The sequence below is a fragment of the Lycorma delicatula genome, chromosome 7 (assembly GCF_047948215.1).
Source record: "Lycorma delicatula isolate Av1 chromosome 7, ASM4794821v1, whole genome shotgun sequence".
Classification (NCBI taxonomy): domain Eukaryota; kingdom Metazoa; phylum Arthropoda; class Insecta; order Hemiptera; family Fulgoridae; genus Lycorma; species Lycorma delicatula.
The window spans coordinates 4,575,628-4,583,132 of NC_134461.1; positions in this window are offsets into that span (position 1 = coordinate 4,575,628).

The window sequence follows — 7,505 nt, forward strand, 5'->3', positions numbered from 1 at the left end:
AAAAAAATATTTATTTATAAAGGTATTCACACAACTTTTTCCTGCAATCTTGATGCATCTTCAAACAAAATAGCTGGACAAGTTTCTCCTGTCTTCCGGTGCATTAGCGATATATTTGTTTTCTTTTACGAAATTGTACAGTTATTATGGTTTTCAAGTACTTCTTTTAATCTTCTGTTATTTCTTTATACAAAGAACATAGTCACTGTCTAGAAACATTTCTTTTTTCAAATGGTTAATCTAACTTAATTTATTACCCTCACATGATTCAAAGGCATCTCCGTTCAAAACTGTCTTAATGTGTATACTTTTTTAATTATTCAATCTTGCTTTTTAAGTATTCCTTTTAAATAATAAAGTAGTGCAGTTAAAACAATTAAATTATTAAAAAATTGTGTCTTAAAAAGCATCATTCGATTTGAATTGTTTATATTTAGAAAAAATATTGAATATAAAAACTTTAAATTAATTATGTATTAAAGTTTTTTACGTACAAAGTTATATGCGCTCAATATACTCCCCTCGGGATCCACAGCATACATCCACATGGTAGTCGAATTTGTCCCGCACATTAGCAAACGTTTCTCTATTCACTGCTGCCACAGCTGCTATTACGAGGTTCTGCAGTTTGACCACCATAGCTGGAAGAGGAGGCATATAGGTGGAATCTTTGACAAAACCCCACAAGTAAAAATGACATGCAGTGAGATCTGGTGATCTTGTAAACCAGTTATGTAAATAAAGCTGAATTGTTAGGTCCCAAACAGCCTATACGTCGTTAAAAAACTCTCAAATGTACCGACCCCAGTAAACAGTGCTCTTTTCTGCTGGAAAATGAAACTCAAGAGTTCCGTTTCTAACAGTACTTTGCAAGATCAAAACCGATTAAAAGCTGAATAATTATGAAATTTTAAAATCTGATAATTCTTTTAGGGACACGCCGTACTATCTGTAATTAACTATTAGCAGAAACCAAACATAACTTTCACATATGCAAGAAAAAAATTTGTAAGAAAGATAGAATAAAAACTTTCTATCGCTTAAAGGTCTATTCATTAAGTTCTCAAAATTACAATGGTGGATGCGCTGTTCTCTGCTGACAGTTCATACGCTTGCTAGTGAATCGTTTGTGTGACGCATTCTTCAGTCTTGTCAGAAGAAGCTGTACTCTTTTTCATAATCTGTTAACCAGGCGTAGAATTCTTCAAAAATTGTTCAGTGTATTGTTGTATTCACTGCATCAACGGTATAAAATATTAGCTCCAATATACGATTACCAGAAAGAGTAAACCGTACAGTGATTTTTTCATTGTAAAGGTAATTTTACGGTGAGGGTTTTGTCATCCAATAGCTGGTGTTTTGCAAATGAAAATGCCTAGATAAATGAAACTGTACTTCATCTAACATGAAATATAACATTATATCTATCTGCCCATCATGTTTTTGAGCAGCCAATCATAATAATTAAGAACATTTCTGTTTGTCTGTTCTCTTAAGTGCTTGCAAAATATGGTTTCAAATTTAAATTGTGAAGAATCTTACAACAAGATAAGTATTTTATTTTACTCTTCTTTTTTATAACTTGCATAGAGATTTTTTCACAACAGAAATTCTTTGAATATCAGCTCTGGGTTCTGGAATCCTAATGGAAGATTACCTATTTCGTTTTTTGTTTGAAACAGATCCTCTATTGTAAATCATTTCTTAAACCTAGTTGTGTATACTAATCTTCGCCGGGATAGTGTAATGTAATTTTCTTCTTTTTTTCTCTAAAGTAACTTCTCTTTGTTACGATTATTATATAAATTGTTAGGTTTAAATGTTCGCTAATTCAGTTCATATTCATTTTTTAAGTTAGATATTTGCACAAATATTATTTAGTACGGCCTAAAAATTGAATTTATGTAATAGATTCATAAATATTAAATGCATAATGTTTAATTATTTTTAAATTCGTGTAATATAACTCATTATTGAATATATATTTTTACCTTATAAAATTTATCTAAGACAAGCTTCAATATATACAATTTTAATAAAAATAAGTAATTTATTTCAGTTAAAATATCATGAGGCCAGATTCAAGACATTTAATTTTAGATCATATCTTCCCAGGCTTTTGCTCTGAATTTTGAATGAATTCAAACTTTTCCACTGGAAACTGAAAAAGAAACCTTAGAAACTCCAATGAAACACAGCTTATGACATCTAACATAACTTTGTCAGGCAAGTAATAACAAATATTTAATAAAATTGTATAATGTAAACTAATTCTAGCAAGAATTAAATAATGAAAAAAGATCGTTACATGACTTATTGAAAATAAATAATGTAAAAGACTCATCGACAGCACTTAGTTCTTTTTAACAAATTTAAGCTGTTTAAAACAAACATAATTATACTTTTATTGCACAAGCACATTACATTAAATTTAAATTTACGGGTTAAACCGCACTAAATGTTTTAGAAATGAACTGTCAGATTTTCTTTAAGTACACATAAAAATATAGCTTGAATTTGTTATCAGCCTTAAATACTTTTTTCAAAAGCTTTAGTTGAGAGATGTGACTGCCAATCTGATTTTTCAAGGCTTTTTAACTGGCCATGAGATCCCAATCAGGATCTTACAATGTCAACATCAGGCCGTGATATCCCATTTGGAATCTCATGTACAGTTAATTTGCAAGACATACCAGACTCTACACGGTATCTCATTTTGCATGTTTTTCTATATACCCGTTCTGATTTAGAAAACTAATATACTTAGCAACCTGTTACACTAAGTTTTAATGGAGTTAATGAAATTTTTAGGAACTAAATATTACGCTTTAATGCTTAAAATGTTGTTTTTATTTATTAACAAAAGCTAAAAGAGTTAAAGTCAGAACAAACAATGTTCCACCAAATTTGGAAGAAAGTATAAATTCCAAGAGAGTATGAAAGAAAGGTTTTTTTCAAGAATATAACAAAATAGTAATTTTTCTTTCAGTTTTATTTATTAGTTCATAGTATTTATTATTATACAGCTTATCTCAATACATTTTATACTTTTCATATATCTTAATTTTCTTTTATATTTTTGAATGCAGTTTTTTTATTTTTATAACATATTTTTCTTTATATAATTATTAATCTATAAAGCTTACTGTGTCTATATGAAAGTGCTTTATTTATTTGTAAAAATTGGACAGTTATATATTTCTTCAAGCAAGAATTGGAGCAAATGCAAATAAAAGTCAATCCCATAGCAACCAACCACCAATAATCTCATAATGACAGGTAAATTGTAACCGGTTATACGTAAAAAAATCATATAATTAACCAAAAAGATACTAACATCTGCTATGTTACGATATATTATACTCTCTATGATTGATATATATATATCATACAATGTTATGACATATTTCTTCTGTTATGATATATATATCTAATTGATTGGAAGTAATACAGTAAGAAAAAATGCGCCACTGGGCGGTGATGAAATCTCACAAATAAAGATAATAAAACAAAGAAGTAAAATATTGAGTTAGTATTTGCTGAAACAAATAGCGGCTAGTAGGGAACAATTTTATTTTTTTTTATATGACCTGTTATTAACAGGTGAGACTCCAACATGATCTCATGGCAGTTTTCAAGAAAAGTTTGTTTATTGAGCTCTGTTTCAAAATTTAAAAAAAATTGATTATGAATTTTGTGTTATCATCATCCAGACCAAGGCCTTTGAAATCAGACAATTCCAAAGTAACCTTTCAGCTTGTAATGATTTTATATACTAATTCAATTTATGATTTTTATCTAACAATTTTTACTTTTCATATTTATATATTTTTTTATTTCTGGAGTTATTCGTATGATTGGAGGCAGAATATATGTAGTAACCGGTACTGTTGTCAAAGATCATCAAGCCAGCCAGAAATGATCAGTAGACGTGTTCCGAATTCAGCAAAACATTATACGGTTAATGTTGAGATGTCATACTGGCTAATAAAACTCCTCCTCTTCAACTGTTTCTTCAGTTTTACATAGACAACTAGATTGATTTACAAAAGCTTGTTATGTTTACTTCTGATGGAGCTTACGTGATGTTGGGTAAAAAGAAACTGTGTAGCAGCTAAATTAAAATAGAGTGTACCGCATTCGGTTCAACAACATTGTGTTGCACATCATGAGATTTATGCATTTCTGATGCTCGGAAAGAAGTTAGTGACAAAAGATATTGAATCTGCAGTAAGAACTATTTATACTCTATTCTCAAGACCTACAATGAAGAGAAGTAAATTTAAGGATATTATTGATGCCTCTGAAAATGAAGCTATAGCTTCAAGGCCATCGATGAGGTGAGTGGTTACCGAGGCATTATTACTGTAAAGGCAATAATTAGTAATTATGAAGCATTAATTGAATACTTTAATGAAGATAAAGTAATTTCAGAATTTTGTTTAAAGAAATTAGAAAATATTGAATTTTGAATTAATTTAGAAATTTTAAATACAATTTTAGAATAACTAAAAATAGCATAACAATATCTTATCGCAAGATTGCCTGGAGCAGCAAGGTGAGCACACTTTTCCAAAAAGTTATTGACCAGAATATTAAAGTAAATACAACTGATATGTTAAAATTTATTAATTTACTATGTGAAAATTTAGAAGAAAGATTTTCAAAAGATGAAGTAGAAGATTGGATATCCTTTGATGTAACAGGTCATCATTGTGCAATTTTGGTTATTGATTACAAGCATTGAGAAACTGTGCTTAAAATATTTTTGTTGGAAATAAATCTGTAATATCAGGACAGTATGACTTTAAATATGCTGTGTGTGAAAAAATTAAATTGAAATAAATAAAAGATTTTGTAGACTTTGTAATGTTTCCTTTACGTAATGAACAATTTAACAAATTGTCAAAATTATTAGATATTGGCAGTACCTTTTTGGCCAGTTTAGTGCAGGGCTTTAGTTTAATTAAATTAATTAAAATAAAATGTAGAAATTGTTAAAAAAAAATTCATTTATATATGTTGAGAGTAAAATGTCACATAAATTATGAAAATATTATTAATTTCGATCAAGATTAATTAGAATCATTAAAGACAAAAGACAGGAGAGAAAGGTTAAAATTACAACACTTTCAATAAAGCGTTTAAAATTTATATTAAATATTTTTAATTACCTAATTATTTGTGATTATTAGTTTTAAAAGTTGTAGAATAATATTAATAATTAATAATCAGGTGCGAGTAATTGCCTGCAGTCAAAAAAAAGTTAGAACCAGATAATGTGTTTATGAGGTAAGTCACCAAATTTTCCTATTTTTTCTCATTTGCAAGTCTTAACCGCTTACTTAATGCTGATTTTAAATTGTATCTAATTTATCTGTGGATGCCACAGAGCAGTTCAGTGGCTAATAATAACATAGGTACTGTTGTGTAGTAATATTACACCGCTCCTGCTTTTATAATTTTTTTATGCCGTATGCAAAAAAACTTAATTGCTGCACAAAGAATTTTTATTTTTGAAAAACCTGGGCACAAAAAAAATTGTGCTCACATGTCACCAAACATTAGAGGGAACACGATTCATTAGTACTGAATTTGGTCACTAATGTTGTTAAAAATGGATACATTTAACGAGTAGAACATGCTCACTAGGCGTTCTGGTTTCACAAGAAATATTGAATATGGTAGGGAGCCACCTAGTAGGGAAACCGTTTACTCTTGCACCAAACCTTCTTTGAGGCAGGTATATTTCTGTTAAAAATATAAAATCACCAGGATGCTTGTGCTTCCCTTAAGCTGCTGTGAAACAACTCACAGAAAGCTTTAAAGTAGTCCAAAGAAATCAACTTAAGTGCGTCATGTACGCCTCATATTGCACAAACAACTGTTTGACATGTATTACATAAACAATTGCGCTTGATGCCATACAAACAAACTGGGGATCAATGCACCGCAGATAATGATACATTTTTAATGACGAGTCAATGTTTCAAATCAGCGGCAAGGTGAAAACACCCACAACTGTCAAATATGAGATAATGAAAACCCTAGTAAAACTTTGTAGCTCATTCATGATAGTCCTAAGGTCAATGGTTTTGGGCTGTAAGTAAAGGTTGTACGGCCCATTCTGCCAAGATGCAACTGTAAATGCTATCGTTTATACGGACATGCTTCAAAATTTTCTAATTCCTCAGTTAGACAATGATGACCAAGATGAACACTATTACTATTAGCAAAATGAGGCACTGCCTAAAAGTCTGAGATTTTCTTGATACTTGACTCCCAGGTCGGAGGCTGTGAAGGTCCACCACATGGCCACCTTGATTTCCAGCTTTGATCCTGCTAGATTTTTTCTTGTCGGGTTTCATTAAACATCAGGCTTGCCTTTGCCTGCCGATCCTGTCGAGCTGAGACTTTGAATTAATGCCACAACTGCAGAGGTAACGCCTTATTTGCTGGCTACAGTCTGGAATGAAATCGACTTCAGTTGGGATATATGTCGCATTACAAATGGAAGCCATATCAAACCAAAGTGAAAGTTGAGTGACAAACTTGATGTGTTTTTCTATGAAGGACCTCATCCGAATCTGTAAGTTTCTCAATAAACTTTTTTATTGCTTTTAAAGTTGCGAAGTCCTTTTTGAATCATCCGGTATGCCTTTTATTAGCTGACATGACATCAATATTAGATGCATTATGTAATGCTGAATTTGGTAGACATGTACCGATCGTATCATATGATATTGCATGCAATTTATGTTTTTCTTCTGTATCAATTCATCACATACCTGTTAATATGTGTTAGTACTATTTATTTACATTTACATTGCCGAGATGATTTTTTTTTTTTAATATTTATTATTAAAGTTAATTTTATTTTTATTATTTTCTAAAACAACTTTTTTCTTTTGTAGAATAATCAACTTTATAAATTTTTTTTTGCCGACTCAAAAATCAGCTGACAAAATGCATTTATTAAGCTGAAATTATAAATATTTATTGCATTAACTAATAAGCTATAAATATCAATTACACCGGTGCCTTATCTTACAGTAACTGAGATAATAATCTTACTTAAAAGTAGCTTTTCTTTGTATAGATTGCAAATCAGCTAAATTAACCAAATTATTGGAAGAGCAGAGTTTTATACCTCGTAATAAATAGTATTATATTGTTTTTGAAAATTTAAAGGGATAGAGGTTTTCAAAGTTACAATTTTATAATGAAAATCAGATGAACTAATAAAATGAGAAATGAAACTGTTTTAAAAAGGAATGGAGGAGAGAAATTTATATTATTTTTCACCTTGAAACTGCATACCATATGCCTACTTTTTGTGGGTGTAGGGGAGATTCAAAGAAAATGTGTAGGTATTCAATCCGTTTTTCAATGAAAAGGTGCAGGTTTTCAGATATGTTAGTTCTAACATATCCTTTCTTTCTTTTTCCTATTTAGCCTCTAGTAATTACCTTTCAGGTAATACTTCAAAGGATGAATGAGGATGA